The sequence below is a fragment of the Hyla sarda genome (genome assembly GCF_029499605.1).
Source record: "Hyla sarda isolate aHylSar1 chromosome 1 unlocalized genomic scaffold, aHylSar1.hap1 SUPER_1_unloc_16, whole genome shotgun sequence".
NCBI classification, from domain to species: domain Eukaryota; kingdom Metazoa; phylum Chordata; class Amphibia; order Anura; family Hylidae; genus Hyla; species Hyla sarda.
Genome location: NW_026607577.1, coordinates 320,216 through 339,527, shown reverse-complemented (window position 1 = coordinate 339,527; position 19,312 = coordinate 320,216). Strand labels below are relative to the sequence as shown.

Sequence of the window (19,312 nt, the reverse complement as noted above, 5' to 3'; positions counted from 1 at the left end):
AATGCTGGGACATTACACAGTAATGGAGGGGTCTGGTGATGACTGGAGAGGTGACACTGCTGGGACATTATTCAGTAATGGAGGGGTCTGGTGATGACTGGAGAGGTGACACTGCTGGGACATTATACAGTAATGGAGGGGTCTGGTGATGACTGGAGAGGTGACACTGCTGGGACATTATACAGTAATGGAGAGGTCTGGTGATGACTGGAGAGGTGACACTGCTGGGAATGCTGGGACATTATACAGTAATGAAGGGGTCTGGTGATGACTGGAGAGGTGACACTGCTGGGACATTATACAGTAATGGAGGGGTCTGGTGATGACTGGAGAGGTGACACTGCTGGGACATTATACAGTAATGGAGGGGTCTGGTGATGACTGGAGAGGTGACACTGCTGGGACATTATACAGTAATGGAGGGGTCTGGTGATGACTGGAGAGGTGACCCTGCTGGGACATTATACAGTAATGGAGGGGTCTGGTGATGACTGGAGAGGTGACACTGCTGGGACATTATACAGTAATGGAGGGGTCTGGTGATGACTGGAGAGGTGACACTGCTGGGACATTATACAGTAATGGAGGGGTCTGGTGATGACTGGAGAGGTGACACTGCTGGGACATTCTACAATAATGGAGGGGTCTGGTGATGACTGGAGAGGTGACCCTGCTGGGACATTATACAGTAATGGAGGGGTCTGGTGATGACTGGAGAGGTGACACTGCTGGGACATTATACAGTAATGGAGGGGTCTGGTGATGACTGGAGAGGTGACACTGCTGGGAATGCTGGGACATTATACAGTAATGGAGGGGTCTGGTGATGACTGGAGAGGTGACACTGCTGGGACATTATACAGTAATGGAGGGGTCTGGTGATGACTGGAGAGGTGACACTGCTGGGACATTATACAGTAATGGAGGGGTCTGGTGATGACTGGAGAGGTGACACTGCTGGGACATTATACAGTAATGGAGGGGTCTAGTGATGACTGGAGAGGTGACACTGCTGGGACATTATACAATAATGGAGGGGTCTGGTGATGACTGGAGAGGTGACACTGCTGGGACATTATACAGTAATGGAGGGGTCTGGTGATGACTGGAGAGGTGACACTGCTGGGAATGCTGGGACATTATACAGTAATGGAGGGGTCTGATGATGACTGGAGAGGTGACACTGCTGGGAATGCTGGGACATTATACAGTAATGGAGGGGTCTGGTGATGACTGGAGAGGTGACACTGCTGGGACATTATACAGTAATGGAGGGGTCTGGTGATGACTGGAGAGGTGACCCTGCTGGGACATTATACAGTAATGGAGGGGTCTGGTGATGACTGGAGAGGTGACACTGCTGGGACATTATACAGTAATGGAGGGGGTCTGGTGATGACTGGAGAGGTGACACTGCTGGGACATTATACAGTAATGGAGGGGTCTGGTGATGACTGGAGAGGTGACCCTGCTGGGACATTATACAGTAATGGAGGGGTCTGGTGATGACTGGAGAGGTGACACTGCTGGGACATTATACAGTAATGGAGGGGGTCTGGTGATGACTGGAGAGGTGACACTGCTGGGACATTATACAGTAATGGAGGGGTCTGGTGATGACTGGAGAGGTGACACTGCTGGGACATTATACAGTAATGGAGGGGTCTGGTGATGACTGGAGAGGTGACACTGCTCGGACATTATACAGTAATGGAGGGGTCTGGTGATGACTGGAGAGGTGACACTGCTGGGATATTATACAGTAATGGAGGGGTCTGGTGAAGACTGGAGAGGTGACACTGCTGGGAATGCTGGGATATTATACAGTAATGGAGGGGTCTGGTGATGACTGGAGAGGTGACCCTGCTGGGACATTATACAGTAATGGAGGGGTCTGGTGATGACTGGAGAGGTGACACTGCTGGGACATTATACAGTAATGGAGGGGTCTGGTGATGACTGGAGAGGTGACACTGCTGGGACATTATACAGTAATGGAGGGGTCTGGTGATGACTGTAGAGATTACACTGCTGGGAATGCTGGGACATTATACAGTAATGGAGGGGTCTGGTGATGACTGGAGAGGTGACACTGCTGGGACATTATACAGTAATGGAGGGGTCTGGTGATGACTGGAGAGGTGACACTGCTGGGATATTATACAGTAATGGAGGGGTCTGGTGATGACTGGAGAGATGACACTGCTGGGAATGCTGGGACATTATACAGTAATGGAGGGGTCTGGTGATGACTGGAGAGGTGACACTGCTGGGACATTATACAGTAATGGAGGGGTCTGGTGATGACTGGAGAGGTGACACTGCTGGGACATTATACAGTAATGGAGGGGTCTGGTGATGACTGGAGAGGTGACACTGCTGGGACATTATACAGTAATGGAGGGGTCTGGTGATGACTGGAGAGGTGACACTGCTGGGAATGCTGGGACATTATACAGTAATGGAGGGGTCTGGTGATGACTGGAGAGGTGACACTGCTGGGACATTATACAGTAATGTAGGGGTCTGGTGATGACTGGAGAGGTGACACTGCTGGGACATTATACAGTAATGGAGGGGTCTGGTGATGACTGGAGAGGTGACACTGCTGGGACATTATACAGTAATGTAGGGGTCTGGTGATGACTGGAGAGGTGACACTGCTGGGACATTATACAGTAATGGAGGGGTCTGGTGATGACTGGAGAGGTGAGACTGCTGGACATTATACAGTAATGGAGGGGTCTGGTGATGACTGGAGAGGTGACACTGCTGGGACATTATACAGTAATGGAGGGGTCTGGTGATGACTGGAGAGGTGACACTGCTGGGACATTATACAGTAATGGAGGGGTCTGGTGATGACTGGAGAGGTGACACTGCTGGGACATTATACAGTAATGGAGGGGTCTGGTGATGACTGGAGAGGTGACACTGCTGGGACATTATACAGTAATGGAGGGGTCTGGTGATGACTGGAGAGGTGACACTGCTGGGACATTATACAGTAATGGAGGGGTCTGGTGATGACTGGAGAGGTGACCCTGCTGGGACATTATACAGTAATGGAGGGGTCTGGTGATGACTGGAGAGGTGACACTGCTGGGACATTATACAGTAATGGAGGGGTCTGGTGATGACTGGAGAGGTGACACTGCTGGGACATTATACAGTAATGTAGGGGTCTGGTGATGACTGGAGAGGTGACACTGCTGGGACATTATACAGTAATGTAGGGGTCTGGTGATGACTGGAGAGGTGACACTGCTGGGACATTATACAGTAATGGAGGGGTCTGGTGATGACTGGAGAGGTGAGACTGCTGGACATTATACAGTAATGGAGGGGTCTGGTGATGACTGGAGAGGTGACACTGCTGGGACATTATACAGTAATGGAGGGGTCTGGTGATGACTGGAGAGGTGACACTGCTGGGACATTATACAGTAATGGAGGGGTCTGGTGATGACTGGAGAGGTGACACTGCTGGGACATTATACAGTAATGGAGGGGTCTGGTGATGACTGGAGAGGTGACACTGCTGGGACATTATACAGTAATGGAGGGGTCTGGTGATGACTGGAGAGGTGACACTGCTGGGACATTATACAGTAATGGAGGGGTCTGGTGATGACTGGAGAGGTGACACTGCTGGGACATTATACAGTAATGGAGGGGTCTGGTGATGACTGGAGAGGTGACACTGCTGGGAATGCTGGGACATTATACAGTAATGGAGGGGTCTGGTGATGACTGGAGAGGTGACACTGCTGGGACATTATACAGTAATGGAGGGGTCTGGTGATGACTGGAGAGGTGACACTGCTGGGACATTATACAGTAATGGAGGGGTCTGGTGATGACTGTAGAGATTACACTGCTGGGAATGCTGGGACATTATACAGTAATGGAGGGGTCTGGTGATGACTGGAGAGGTGACACTGCTGGGACATTATACAGTAATGGAGGGGTCTGGTGATGACTGGAGAGGTGACACTGCTGGGACATTATACAGTAATGGAGGGGTCTGGTGATGACTGGAGAGGTGACACTGCTGGGACATTATACAGTAATGGAGGGGTCTGGTGATGACTGGAGAGGTGACACTGCTGGGAATGCAGGGACATTATACAGTAATGGAGGGGTCTGGTGATGACTGGAGAGGTGACCCTGCTGGGACATTATACAGTAATGGAGGGGTCTGGTGATGACTGGAGAGGTGACACTGCTGGGACATTATACAGTAATGGAGGGGTCTGGTGATGACTGGAGAGGTGACACTGCTGGGAATGCTGGGACATTATACAGTAATGGAGGGGTCTGGTGATGACTGGAGAGGTGACACTGCTGGGACATTATTCAGTAATGGAGGGGTCTGGTGATGACTGGAGAGGTGACACTGCTGGGACATTATACAGTAATGGAGGGGTCTGGTGATGACTGGAGAGGTGACACTGCTGGGAATGCTGGGACATTATACAGTAATGGAGGGGTCTGGTGATGACTGGAGAGGTGACACTGCTGAGACATTATACGGTAATGGAAGGGTCTGGTGATGACTGGAGAGGTGACACTGCTGGGACATTATACAGTAATGGAGGGGTCTGGTGATGACTGGAGAGGTGACACTGCTGGGATATTATACAGTAATGGAGGGGTCTGGTGATGACTGGAGAGGTGACACTGCTAGGACATTATACAGTAATGGAGGGGTCTGGTGATGACTGGAGAGGTGACACTGCTGGGACATTATACAGTAATGGAGGGGTCTGGTGATGACTGGAGAGGTGACACTGCTGGGACATTATACAGTAATGGAGGGGTCTGATGATGACTGGAGAGGTGACACTGCTGGGACATTATACAGTAATGGAGGGGTCTGGTGATGACTAGAGAGGTGACACTGCTGGGACATTATACAGTAATGGAGGGGTCTGGTGATGACTGGAGAGGTGACACTGCTGGGAATGCTGGGACATTATATAGTAATGGAGGGGTCTGGTGATGACTGGAGAGGTGACACTGCTGGGAATGCTGGGACATTATACAGTAATGGAGGGGTCTGGTGATGACTGGAGAGGTGACACTGCTGGGACATTATACAGTAATGGAGGGGTCTGGGGATGACTGGAGAGGTGACACTGCTGGGAATGCTGGGACATTATACAGTAATGGAGGGGTCTGGTGATGACTGGAGAGGTGACACTGCTGGGAATGCTGGGACATTATACAGTAACACCACTGGAGGGGTCTGGTGATGACTGTATCATTGTGTGTCAGGTTCCTATAAGGTGTCAGGACGTGGCGGTCTATTTCTCCATGGAGGAGTGGGAGTATGTAGAAGGACACAAGGATCAGTACAAGGATCAGGTCATGATGGAGGATCAGCAGCCCCTCACATCACCAGGTAATAGACATGACTATATACACACGTCCTCTCATTATTTGTATGTAAAGAATGAATTCAGTCTCTGTATGTGTTCCCTACAGTCAGAGCCAATAGGAGAACAGCACCAGAGAGGTGTCCCCGTCCTCTTCTTCCACAGGATGATCAGGTAGATGGAGATATTCCCTATGATCTGTAGAAGGGCTGTGAAGATCTTGTAGTCAGTCCCCTCACCCTCCATGACTCCTCATCTCCTGCTCATCTATAACATCCCACGTGACTTCTCCTACTGTCTGATGATGTTTACAATATTTCTTCCACATCTTATGAATCAGGGTGAAGATCTGAACAATATTAATGCTCCAGAGACAGATGTGAGCGGTGATGAGCAGTATAAGGAGGACATTCCAACAGGAAAAGATCTGAACAATATTAAGGCTACAGATTTGAAGGAGGAAGAGACAGATGTGAGCGGTGATGAGCAGAATAAGGAGGACATTCCGACAGGAAAAGATCTGAACAATATTAATGCTACAGATATGAAGGAAGAAGAGACAGATGTGAGTGGTGATGAGCAGTATAAGGAGGACATTCCAACAGGAAAAGATCTGAACAATATTAAGGCGACAGATATGAAGGAGGAAGAGACAGATGTGAGCGGTAATGAGCAGAATAAGGAGGACATTCCAACAGGAAAAGATCTGAACAATATTAATGCTACAGAAATGAAGGAAGAAGAGACAGATGTGAGCTGTGATGAGCAGTATAAGGAGGACGTTCCTACAGGTAACCACCCAGGTGAGTAGTAACAACTTAATATAGAGAAAAGTCGCAGATTCTTCTGCTGTAATAATTGTGTAGAATTTTTTAATCTCTCTGTCCTGTCTCTTGCTGTATATTCTTCTATTCAGCCAAAGTGCAAACTAATGGGGCCCATGAGGCACCTCTTTAACTGTCCCAGGGGATCATTTTACACTGTGGTTTAGGGGTTTATTGTCATTTATTATTCACTGTAACGTATGTAATGCCATTTGTTGTTCTTCTGTGCCAATGGTTCTGTTACACCGCACCTCTACGGTTCCTTCTAGGGATTGCCCGGTTTTGTACTATTCTTGCTGTTTAATGGTAGTGGTTGGGTAATCTCCTCCGGTCATGAGTTTCCACGTGTTTCACTGAGGGATCCCGTTCCTATAGGTACCCATCTAGTTATAGTTGCTGTAGGATTCCCCTGGAGGCCCCTCTTTACGTGTAAATTCTTTCCCTTTCGTTTAAGCCCAGTTGATTGGTTTATGTCGGGGGTCTGGGGTGGGAGTTCTAGCCACCCACATGTCCGAAAAAAGTGGAGTCCTTTACCCAATTTATGGCCGCCCCTATTCTATTCTGGGGATTTTTTTTTTTCTGTTCTTGCCCTTTTTCGGGTTGTCTTTGTTTGTTTCTGTGTTTTTGCCTCCCCCCCCCCCCCCCCCATGTTCTTCTCATGATGTCAGATCCTTTTCTGTTTTACCTTCCTTGTATTTCTGGTTCCATCCAATGTTTCCTCCTCGCCTTCACCCATCTTTGGTCCTCTTGTCCTTCATGCTCTCCTCGCCCTCATAGCTATTTTCTCCTCAGTATATGTTCCCCGCTGCTCTCTCTTGCCCCCCGGGGGACGTTAGCTCACCATGTGTAAGTTGGTGATGTGGAATGTTAAGGGTTTATGCTCCCTACAAAAATGCATAAAAATTCTGCGCTTTTTGAAACGCCTGCGTCCAGACATGGTCCCTCTCCAGGAAACGCATCTAACGGAGCAGGATTTTCAGAGAATGCAGAAGTTGTGGGTGGGCAAGGTGTTTGGCAGCCCAGTGGCGGACGGCAAATCGGGAGTTGTAACGTTGCTTCACAAGTCTTTCTCGCACCACATCCTCTCACACGAAAGGGATGACGAGGGGTGTTTTTCTCATTTTCAACTAGTCCATAATGGTACCACATATCACGTTTATAATGTTTATGCTCCTAGTGGTGATAACTCTTCCTTCTTTGCATCTTTAGCAGATACAGTCAATAGCTCTAATGGAGCGCACACCATCCTGGGTGGGGACTTAAATACAGTGAATAGACCATAGACGCTCAGCTCACATATCTACCATCCCACATCAGAGTGACAGGGTCCTCCCTCCTTTCCTGACACAGACGGGATTGATAGACTCTTGGCGGCACTTCTCACACGTACAGGGTTCATGGTCTCGCATTGACCATTTCCTAGTCAGTCCCCTTGTGTGCTCTCGCTTGAGAGAAGTGGACATACGGGACCTGGTCATTTCGGATCATGCACTGGTGGTCTTGGAGCTCCTGCCATCATGCACAAAGGGTTCTGACATCTTGTGGCGGTTTTTGTCTTATTTAACGAAAGATGAATCTTTTCTAAGTTTTCTCAGGGGGTGGGGGCTGGAATTTCAAACGGACAATGCATCCCACATTGACAATCCCTCTCTGTACTGGGAAACTGCTAAGGCGGTACTTAGGAGTAAAATTATGTGTTATAGTAACTCCGTCAAAAGGAATACTCTGGAGGGTCATGCAATGGCAAGCGCAGCCTTAGCAGAAGCTTACTCCTGCTTTTTAGAGTCCCCCACCGTAGATCATAAACTCAAGTGGCAGGCAGCAAAATCCTTGTATGAACTCTGGTTGGATAGGAAAGAGAGAATCCATAGGTCTCACTTTGAAGTAGTTATGTTTTGGCAGGGAAATAAGGCGGGACGTTTGCTAGCACGTATAGTGAAGGAGTCACGCATTTGTAATGCATGCGTAATGCAGGTAATGCATGAGCCGCGCTCAGTTAATGGCGTCTTGGACTCCTACTATGCTGCTCTCTATTCTTCCCCGCTCTGAGGAAGGGATGCCATTTATGGAGGGGCTCACCCTACCATCTTTATCTGATGAGCAGCAGCAGGAGCTCAACGCAATGTTCCAGTGGAAGAAGTAGCCACTAGTATATGCGCTGTGGCAAATGGGAAAGCGCCAGGGCCAGACGGCTATCCTGGCAAGTTTTACATTAACGTACTCCCCAATCCTGACAAGGACCCTTTAGAACCTGGTTGTTATCGCTCTGATCAACCAGGATGGGAAGTTATTATCTAAGATCCTGGCAGATCGCCTGGCTAGATTTTTACCTTCCCTTATTGGTGACCATCAAGTGGGGTTCGTGAAAACCCGTTCGGCGGTCATGAATATTAGGAGGGTACTGGCAGTATTGGACAGTGTTTGGGGCCAGTCCCAGACAGCAACCCAACCCGCATTGTTTGCTTTGGATGCTGAAAAAGCTTTTGACAATGTTCGGTTTGACTGGCTGCGGCTGGTCCTGACAAAGTTTGGGATTGTAGGTCGATTTAGCTCCTTTACAGACTGCCTATGTGATGGTCTCAGGGCTAGGGTACATACCCCAGGCATCTTATCCACTCCCCTCCAGTTTGCGAAAGGAACACGTCAGGGTTGTCCCTTATCGCCTTTATCGCCGCTATTTGATCTCCTCTGATATCTACAGGGGTATAGCCAGGGGCACCCAGGAGATCAAATTGTCCATGTGTGCCGATGATGTATTACTTTACCTAACCACCCCAAGGAGGCTGTCCCTAAAATTCTGAACTTTCTATCTTATGCCGGAAGCTTTACGGGCTACAGGGTCAATGTCGCCAAGAGTATGCTTTGGGTGCAACTCCTCCTGGGTGGTGTCTTGATACAAATGCCTTGGGTGTTACAGTGGCCTCTGCTTCCATAATGTATCTAGGCATTCGCATTGGGAAGACTCCTGACATGCTTTATTCACTCAACTACACACCCCTCTTTCAGCGTATTTTTGTGGAGTTGAAGCGCTGGGACCCCTTGCCCTTATCTTTCCTGGGAAGATGCCATCTCGTTAAAATGATTAGTTTCCCCGCTTGTTGTACCCCTTGCAAACTCTCCCACTTCTACTTCGGCATGATGACATTAGACGCCTCAACGCAGCCTTTTAATGCTTCCTATGGCAGGGCGAGCTCCCGCGCATAGCTTTACAGAAGCTCATGCTTAGCAAGGTTGAGGGGGGAGTTAATTTCCCAAACATCGGGGCTATAATTTGGCTTGTTTGTTTCGCCAAGCACTTGATTGGCTGCACTCCTCTGACTACTTCTCCAATCTAGCGGTGGAAACAGCGCTGGCCGCCCCATGGTCTCTACCGACACTGCTTCACACTTCATAAGCTATACTTCGGGTAGGGATCAGGGGCTCAGTGCTACTGCGAGATACCATAGTGACGTGGAAGGAAGTGCGAAAAGTTTTTGGCCTTCCGTTTCTGGTATCCAAAAGGATGCCCTTGCTTGACCACCCAGAATTCCTGCAGGGTAAATCTTCTCTGTGGTTGAAATTGTGGCTTTCTAGAGGGTCTCTGACGGTGGGGGCAACTGATTTGTAGTGATGACCGTAGATGGCTCAACCCTGGAGAAATGCTCCGTGTGTTTGACCTCCCCCTGTCCCACACTCTTTATGCCAATCAGGTAATGCCTTTTGTTCGTCTAGATATCGGAATCTGTCGAAGGAAGCCCCAAACCACATTTTAGATGACATTATAGGCAATGAACCCTATAGAAGGTCGATCTCTGACTTGTACGCAGCCTTCCGTAACCGCTTCCTAAAACTTGATCCCAAACATGTATTTCGGACGTAGGAAAGATGGACAGGGGACACAAACATTACTGACTTAGTGTTGAGCGGGTCTGTACGGAAAAATGTTATCGATGAGAGGTGGAGGGAGACATACTTCAAGGTTGCTCACGCTGCCCTATATGGCTTCAACATCTTGCCCTCCCATAACTTCCCAGATAGGATCACTCATTGCCCTAAATGAAGTACCCCACTTACAAACATGTATCATGGCATCTGGGAGTGCTAACACTCAGCGATATACTGGCGTCTCATACAATCGTACATATGGGATCATTGGAAGGTGTGGGTCCCTTTTACACCGCAATCGCTCCTATTTCACCAATTAATTGCGCCCACCGGAGGGAGGAGGGGAAGGGGAGAAGAGGTTTCCTCGGTTTGTCCATATAGTCCATTTAGTTGCCGTGCGTTGTCCAAATGGTTAGATACTACCACTCCAGATTTGCCTATGCTGATTGTCCAATTGAAATAGTTTCTAGACGTAGATCACTTAGATGCCGAGAGACATTCAGAAACTGGCACTAAACGTTTTTTCTAAAAATGGAAATCCTTTCTTGTTACTCACTTTTACTCTCGGGGGATCATTGAGATTGTACGACCATTTAGATACACCACTTGGGGTTCTCTAGGGGCACTAAGTTTACCAGATAAATAATACTGAATACAGGCTGACCATTTATTTTGAGCACTATGGCTCTCGGTTTGGATGCCCTGGGAGTCAGAGGAGCACCAGCAGGGTCCGAGTGAGGCTCCCATAGTGAGGAGCTGCACTTTATGCTTGTCTACATGGTTTGGGGCCAGGGGAGGCATGTGGTAACTCTGTCTCCCCATCGACGACACCTATTTCTTACCAGATGATGACTGCGCGGTGATCGATGTCAATTTCTCCTAAGATGCCTTAGTGCACTTTTCAAGGACGTTGAGAGACTATGCTATTTTCTACTTTTAGTTTGGGGGAGGAGGGATTTATATTATAGGGATTATGGTACCTGGGTGAAGAAGCTTTATGCGCTCTTTACATTCTCGGAGATGCCATGTTCTCTGCCTATGCTCTTATGCATCTTGTTCCACTGTATAATTTTGTTTTATATTTACTGTTTATTGAAAATTGCTTAACCTCTTAAGGACGTAGGGCATACCTGTACGCCCTACGCCCGGTCCTGGTATTTAAAACGGGGTCACTCTAATGATAGCGGGGACCCTGGGCCAATGATCAGTGCCGCGCGCTATTAACCCTTTAGACGTGGCGATCAAAGTTGATCGCCGCATCTAAAATGAAAGTGAAAGCTTCCCTGCAGCTCAGTTGGGCTGATCGGGACCATCGCGATAAAATCGCGATGTCCTGATCAGCTAGGATGCAAGCGGAGGCCCCCTTACCTTGCTCCGTCGCGTCCAATCGCTGATTGATTGCTCCAAGCCTGAGATACAGGCTTGAGCAATCGACCGCCTATAACATTGATCCATGCAAAGCTATGGCTTTGCTGGGATCAGTGTAAAAGATGAGTGTGTGCAGTGTTATAGCCCCCTATGGGAGCCATAACACTGCAAAAAAAAAAGTGAAAAAAAAAGTTAATAAAGGTCATTTAACCTTGAATTTAACCCATAAAAAAACTGAGTAAAAATAAACACATATGTGGTATCACCACATGCGGAAATGTCCGAATTATAAAAATATATTGTTACTTAAACCGCGCGGTCAATGGCGTACGTGCAAAAAAATTCCAAAGTCCAAAACAGCGTATTTTAGTTTTTCACTTTTTATATCATGAAAAAATTAATAAAAAGCAATCAAAAAGTCCAATCAATACAAAAATGGTACCAATAAAAACTTCAGATTACAGCGCAAAAAATTAGCCCTCATACTGGCCTGTATGCGGAAAAATAAAAAAGTTATAGGGGTCAGAAGATGAGAATTTTTACGGATACATTTTCCTGCATGTAGTCATGATTTTTTTCAGAAGTGCGACAAAATCAAACCTATATACGTAGGGGGATCATTTTAACCGTATGGACCTACAGAATAAAGATAAGGTGCGATTATTACCCAAAAATGCACTGCGTAGAAACGGAAGCCCCCAAAAGTTACAAAATGGCTTTTTTTTCTTACATTTTGTCGCTCAATGAATTTTTTTTTTACGTTTCACCGTTGGATTTTTTTGTAAAATGACTGATGTCACTGCAAAGTAGAATTATTGGCGCAAAAAATAAGCCAACATATGGAATTTTATGTGCAAAATTGATAGCGTTATGATTTTTAGAAGGTGATGAGGAAAATATGAAAATGCAAAAACGGAAAAACCCTGCATCCTTAAGGGGTTAATAAAAATATACTTAAAAAAATAAAAGTGACCAAAAAATCAGCCAAGAAGCATAGGAAGAAGTGGTCTGTGGTCACCACCTGCAGAACCACTCCTTTATTGGGTCTTGCTAATTGCCTATATTTTCCACCTGTTGTCTGTTCCATGTGAAATTGATTGTCAGTGTTCTTCCTGAGTGGACAGTGGGATTTCACACAAGTGTCAGTGACTTGGAGTTACATTGTTTACGTGTTCCCTTTATTTTTATGTATTCAAATATAGGGGGAGATTTATTAAAACCTGTCCAGAGGAAAAGTTACCCAGTTGCCCATAGCAACCAATCAGATGGCTTCTTTCATTTTGAACCTCTGCAAAATGAAAGCAGCGATCTGATTGGTTGCTATGGGCAACTGGGCAACTTTTCCTCTGCACAGGTTTTAATAAATCTCCCCCATAATGTTTATGATTCCGCATGATGAACATCATAAAGGTAAAACATTACCAAACAACAAAAATGCGGATTTTTGGGCCCATCATATACCGTATATACTCGAGTATAAGCCGTCCCCAATATAAGCCGAGGCCCCTAATTTCACCCCAAAAACCCAGGAAAAGTTATTGACTCGACAATAAATAAGCTTAGGGTGGGAAATACATCATCCCCCCATGTCATCATCCCCCCTGTCATCATCCAGACCCCCGTCATCAACACCCCCGTCATCATCGCCCCCGTCATCATCGCCCCCGTCATCATCGCCCCCGTCATCATCGCCCCCGTCATCATCGCCCCCGTCATCATCCGCCCCCCCCCCCCCTTCATCATCTCCGCCTGTCAATCTCTTCTCAGTGGTCTTCAACCTGCGGACCTCCAAATTTTGCAAAACTACAACTCCCAGCATGCCCGGACAGCCATCGGCTGTCAGGGCATGCTGGGAGTTGTAGTTTTGAAACATCTGGAGGTCCGCAGGCTGAAGACCACTGCGGCCTTCATCATCATCATCCAGACCCCCCTTTTGTTTTCTACTCGCCTGCCCTCGGTGACGTCCCTGCGCATGAACGTCCCTGTGCGTCGTCATCAAGGCAACGTCACTAGTCCGGGGCCGGCCCGGAGGAGAGGGCCTCCCGGTGAAGATGGACAGTCCGGAACCACTAACAGTCCCCACCAGACGGTCCCTGCAGCACAGATGACGGCCCGGACCAGCTCTCCCTTCTTTCCCACCGAGGGGAGGGGAGTAGAAAACAAAAGGGGGGTCTGGATGATGACAAAGGCCGCAGTGGTCTTTGACCTGCGGACCTCCAGATGTTGCAAAACTACAACTCCCAGCATACCCGGACAGCCGATGGCTGTCCGGGCATGCTGGGAGTTGTAGTTTTGCAACATCTGGAGGTCCGCAGGTTGAAGACCACTGAGAAGGTATTGACAGGCGGAGATGGACGGGCCGCACCATCCCCTCACAGCTAAAGCCAGAAAGTTTTTTTTGTTCACTCGAGTATAAGCCGAGGGGGGCATTATACTCGAGTATATACGGTATCTGAAAAAAAGTTATCAAAAAGTCAGATATATGATGGGTAATGGTCCTGATAAAAACTACAAATCACAGCGCAAAAAAATCCTCCTCATACATCCCAGTATACGGAAAAATAAGAGTTATAGGGGTCAGAATACGGCAATTTTATGAATAACTCATTTTGTAAAAAGTATAATAGTAAAATTTATCGTATTTACCACAGAATAAAGAGAAGATTTTTTTTCCATTTTCCTCACAAATAGTAATATTTTGGTTTTGTCGTAGATTTTAGGACACAATAAAAAAAGTGTTATTACAAAGTAAGATTTGTCCCTCCAAAAAAACAAGTTCTCAAGCGGCTCTGTATACGGGAAAATAAGAGTTATGGCTCTGAGGAGAGGAGGAAGAATGACAAATGCAATAGTTTAAAGGTCCTGGGATGTTAAGGGGTTAATACTGATAATAAAATCTGTGTTATTCTCTGCAGATTCTTGTACCAGGAGATCAGAGGAGAATCTTATATCTTCAGATTATAAAGCAGATGATGATATCACACAAGATACATATGAAGAACATTCCATTATCCCAGATACACCCTCAGCCCTTCACAGCCAAGATCTGTCATCTCATCCTTATATACAGGTCCTGTCTTCTCAGTCATCACAGGATGTTCAGCAAAAAAACGGTCACAGAAGGGGTGATGGACATCAACGAGCTCATACAGTAAAGAAACCATTTTCATGTTCAGAATGTGGGAAATGTTTTACTTCTAAATCAAGTCTTGTTAAACATAAACAAACTCATACAGGGGAGAAACTATATTCATGTTCAGAATGTGGAAAATGTTTTACTGTGAAGCCACATCTTGTTAAACATAAAAGAACTCACACAGGGGAGAAACCATTTTCATGTTCAGAATGTGGAAAATGTTTTACTCAGAAATCAAATCTTGTTCAACATCACATAACTCACACAGGGGAGAAGCCATTTTCATGTTCAGAATGTGGAAAATGTTTTACTAAGAAATCACATCTTGTTGGACATCACAGAACTCACACAGGGGAGAAGCCATTTTCATGTCCAGAATGCGGGAAATGTTTTACTATGAAATCACATCTTGTTGAACATCACAGAACTCACACAGGGGAGAAGCCATTTTCATGTCCAGAATGCGGGAAATGTTTTACTATGAAATCACATCTTGTTGAACATCACAGAACTCACACAGGGGAGAAGCCATTTTCATGTCCAGAATGTGGGAAATGTTTTACTAGGAAATCAACTCTTGTTAGTCATCAAAGAACTTGCAAAAGCAATAAGCCATTTTTATGTACAGAATGTGGAAAATCTTTTACTGAGGAATCACATCTTGTTGAACATCACAGAACTCACACAGGAGAGAAGCCATTTTTATGTTCAGAATGTGGGAAAAGTTTTACTCAGCAACATCAGCTTGTTAGGCATCACAGAACTCACACAGGGGAGAAGCCATTTTAATGTCCAGAATGTGGGAAATGTTTCGCTATGAAATCAAATCTTGTTAGGCATCAAAGAACTCACAAAGGCAAGAATCCATGGGAATTCCGGTCTGCCTGCTGATATCGCCCCCCCCCCCCCCCCCCATGTTGGCGATCGCGGCAAATGGCCGATCAATTCAGATCAGCCATTTGCCGCTATTCCGGGCTGATCGGGTCTCTGATGACCCAATCGCCCGGAAAATAGGGATGATCGGAGCTGTCAGTGACAGCCCCAATCATCCTAAGGGATAGGAGCACGGTTGCAGTGGTGCCATCCCCTCCTATCCCCTGCCATTACTCAGCAATGACTACTGGCCAATGGCAGTTGAAAACAGGGGGTTACCATGGAGATCCCCCACTCTGCCCACCCCTGGATGTCGGGCAGAGCGGGGGGAGAAGATGGCGGCCGGTACCTGGGGACTTTTATGCGGTGGGGACCGCCGATCATCAGTGGCATCAGCGGAGAGCAGCGGCGCAGGTAGGGAGGCGACGGCGTGGAGCATCAAGGAAGGTTGCAGTAAAGCGATATTTACTGCTGACTGCTAGTGGTTGCCAAACTGCAACTCCCAGCATGCCCAGACAGCCAAAGGCAACATCTGTAGAGTCACAGTTTGGAGACCACTATACAGTGGTGCCCAAACGGTATCCCTCCAGATGTTGCAAAACTACAACTCTCAGCATGCCTAGACTGCCCAGGCATGCTGAGAGTTGTAATTCTCTAACATCTGTCCCTTCAGATTTTGCAATTTTCATCAACATTTTGAAAATTGCTGCTCTACTTTGAAGCCCTCTAATGTCTTCAAAAAGTAAAAATAGGTCAATTTTATGAAGCCAACATATAGTAGACATATTGTATTTGTGAATCAATATATAATTTATTTGGAATATCCATTTTCCTTACAAGCAGAGAGTTTCAAAGTTAGAAAAATGCTAAATTTTCATGAAATTTTGTGATTTTTCACCAAGAAAGGATGCAAGTAACAACAAAAAATTTACCGCTATGTTAAAGTAGAATATGTCACGAAAAAACAATCTCGGAATCAGAATAAAAGGTAAAAGCATCTTAGAGTCATTAATGCATAAAGTTACAGTGGTCAGAATTGCAAAAAAGGGCTCAGTCCTTAAGGTGAAAAAGGGCTCAGTCCTGAAAGGGTTAAAGAAAATAAAAGTCACAGAAGGGGTGTTGGACATCAGAGATTGTGCAAGTGGGGGGGGGGGAGACATTTTCATGTTCAGAATGTGAGAAATGTTTTGCTTTAAAATTAAGTCTTATTAGACATCAAAGAACTCACACAGGGGAGAAGCCATTTTCATGTACAGAATGTGGGAAATGTTTTACTCTGAAATCAGTACTTATCAAACATCTAAGAATTCACACAGGATAGAGCCCATTTCAGTGTGCAGAATGTGGTAAATGTTTTCCTTAGAAATCACCACTTATTAGACAAGAATTCACATAGGAGTGAACCCAGTTTAGAGCAATAAATGATGCAGATAAGACATCTATATATTCACCATGTACATAGGATATCTGACATTTATACATATATCATATACTGCATCTCCAAACTTGTTACCAATTGTTAATAAAAGTTTTCTTTTAGAACGTAGTCACCGATCCAGTGATGTCATCACTATAGTTTACATGGTAGGAGAAGAGTGTGGTATATGGTTGTGATATTCACTGCTCCTCATGGAGAAGACCCAACAGGCATAATCCATGGGGAGCTGCTACTGGAGACCCAAACACCTCACAGAGAAGTTCCTCAGGGGCGGAGCTTGAGCTCTTGCAGGAAGGCGGCTTCTGAACTGAGCTTCTTCCTGATCCACTTATAAAGTGACTATAATGCAACTTCCTCAGCTGTAATTCGGCAAAAAAACTAATATCTGGACTGTGGGGAATCAGAGGAACAAACCAACACCTCATTTGTACAATTTAAAGCATTTTTCCCAGATCTAGTTTTGAGGCCTGCAACACAAGCTGAAGCCTGGGACTAAATTTTCAGTTAAATCCTACAATCTGCTCCCACTTACCTTCCTGTGTAGCGAACACCAGGAATCCTCCTCAGCAACACTCCGGAGGCCGGCCTACACTAACTCCAGACTGCTGGGGCAAGAAAACCTCCCCCAAAGGACTGTAATACTAAGTAGTGGTCTCCTCCAGCCCATCCGGGATCTTTGCCTTCATAGCTCGGGGACTCCTCTTCAGAATTAGGACCAATCCTCTTCTTGTCCCCTGTCTGGCTATTTGTGGGGGTGGGGGGCTATTCTGTGCCCCTGAAGTCTGCTCTCCTGCACGTTACACTGTCGCGTTGTTATTAAAGGGGTACTCCGGTGGGGAAAAAAAATTTAGGCTTTTATCTTTGGGGTCATCTGAAGGCAATTGTCTATGCTGTGAAGATACGAGATGGGCAGCACCTGAAACTACGGATACTGGAAGCCTGTGCTAGCATTTCTCCTGCGGTGTATATAGTAGTATATAGCAGTGTATACGGATACTGGAAGCCTGTGCTAGCATTTCTCCTGCGGTGTATATAGTAGTATATAGCAGTGTATACGGATACTGGAAGCCTGTGCTGGCATTTCTCCTGCGGTGTATATAGTAGTATATAGCAGTGTATACGGATACTGGAAGCCTGTGCTAGCATTTCTCCTGCGGTGTATATAGTAGTATATAGCAGTGTATACGGATACTGGAAGCCTGTGCTAGCATTTCTCCTGCGGTGTATATAGTAGTATATAGCAGTGTATACGGATACTGGAAGCCTGTGCTAGCATTTCTCCTGCGGTGTATATAGCAGTGTATACGGATACTGGAAGCCTGTGCTAGCATTTCTCCTGCGGTGTATATAGTAGTATATAGCAATGTATACGGATACTGGAAGCCTGTGCTAGCATTTCTCCTACAGTGTATATAGTAGTATATAGCAGTGTATACGGATACTGGAAGCCTGTGCTAGCATTTCTCCTACAGTGTATATAGTAGTATATAGCAGTGTATACGGATACTGGAAGCCTGTGCTAGCATTTCTCCTGCGGTGTATATAGTAGTATATAGCAGTGTATACGGATACTGGAAGCCTGTGCTAGCATTTCTCCTGCGGTGTATATAGCAGTGTATACGGATACTGGAAGCCTGTGCTAGCATTTCTCCTGCAGTGTATATAGTAGTATATAACAGTGTATACGGATACTGGAAGTCTGTGCTAGCATTTCTCCTGCGGTGTATATAGTAGTATATAGCAGTGTATATGGATACTGGAAGCCTGTGCTAGCATTTCTCCTGCGGTGTATATAGTAGTATATAGCAGTGTATACGGATACTGGAAGCCTGTGCTAGCATTTCTCCTGCGGTGTATATAGTAGTATATAGCAGTGTATACGGATACTGGAAGCCTGTGCTAGCATTTCTCCTGCGGTGTATATAGTAATATATAGCAGTGTATATGGATACTGGAAGCCTGTGCTAGCATTTCTCCTGCGGTGTATATAGTAGTATATAGCAGTGTATACGGATACTGGAAGCCTGTGCTAGCATTTCTCCTGCGGTGTATATAGTAGTATATAACAGTGTATACGGATACTGGAAGCCTGTGCTAGCATTTCTCCTGCAGTGTATATAGTAGTATATACGGATACTGGAAGCCTGTGCTAGCATTTCTCCTGCGGTGTATATAGTAGTATATAGCAGTGTATACGGATACTGGAAGCCTGTGCTAGCATTTCTCCTGCGGTGTATATAGTAGTATATAGCAGTGTATACGGATACTGGAAGCCTGTGCTAGCATTTCTCCTGCGGTGTATATAGTAGTATATAGCAGTGTATACGGATACTGGAAGCCTGTGCTAGCATTTCTCCTGCGGTGTATATAGTAATATATAGCAGTGTATATGGATACTGGAAGCCTGTGCTAGCATTTCTCCTGCGGT

The 19,312-nt window shown here is 46.1% G+C and overlaps 1 pseudogene; it reads left to right on the top strand.

Annotated features, from left to right (window-relative positions):
• LOC130298021 (zinc finger protein 84-like) overlaps positions 1 to 17,218 on the top strand; it is a 52,801-nt pseudogene extending 35,583 nt beyond the window's left edge.
• Positions 17,219 to 19,312: the final 2,094 nt, after the last annotated feature.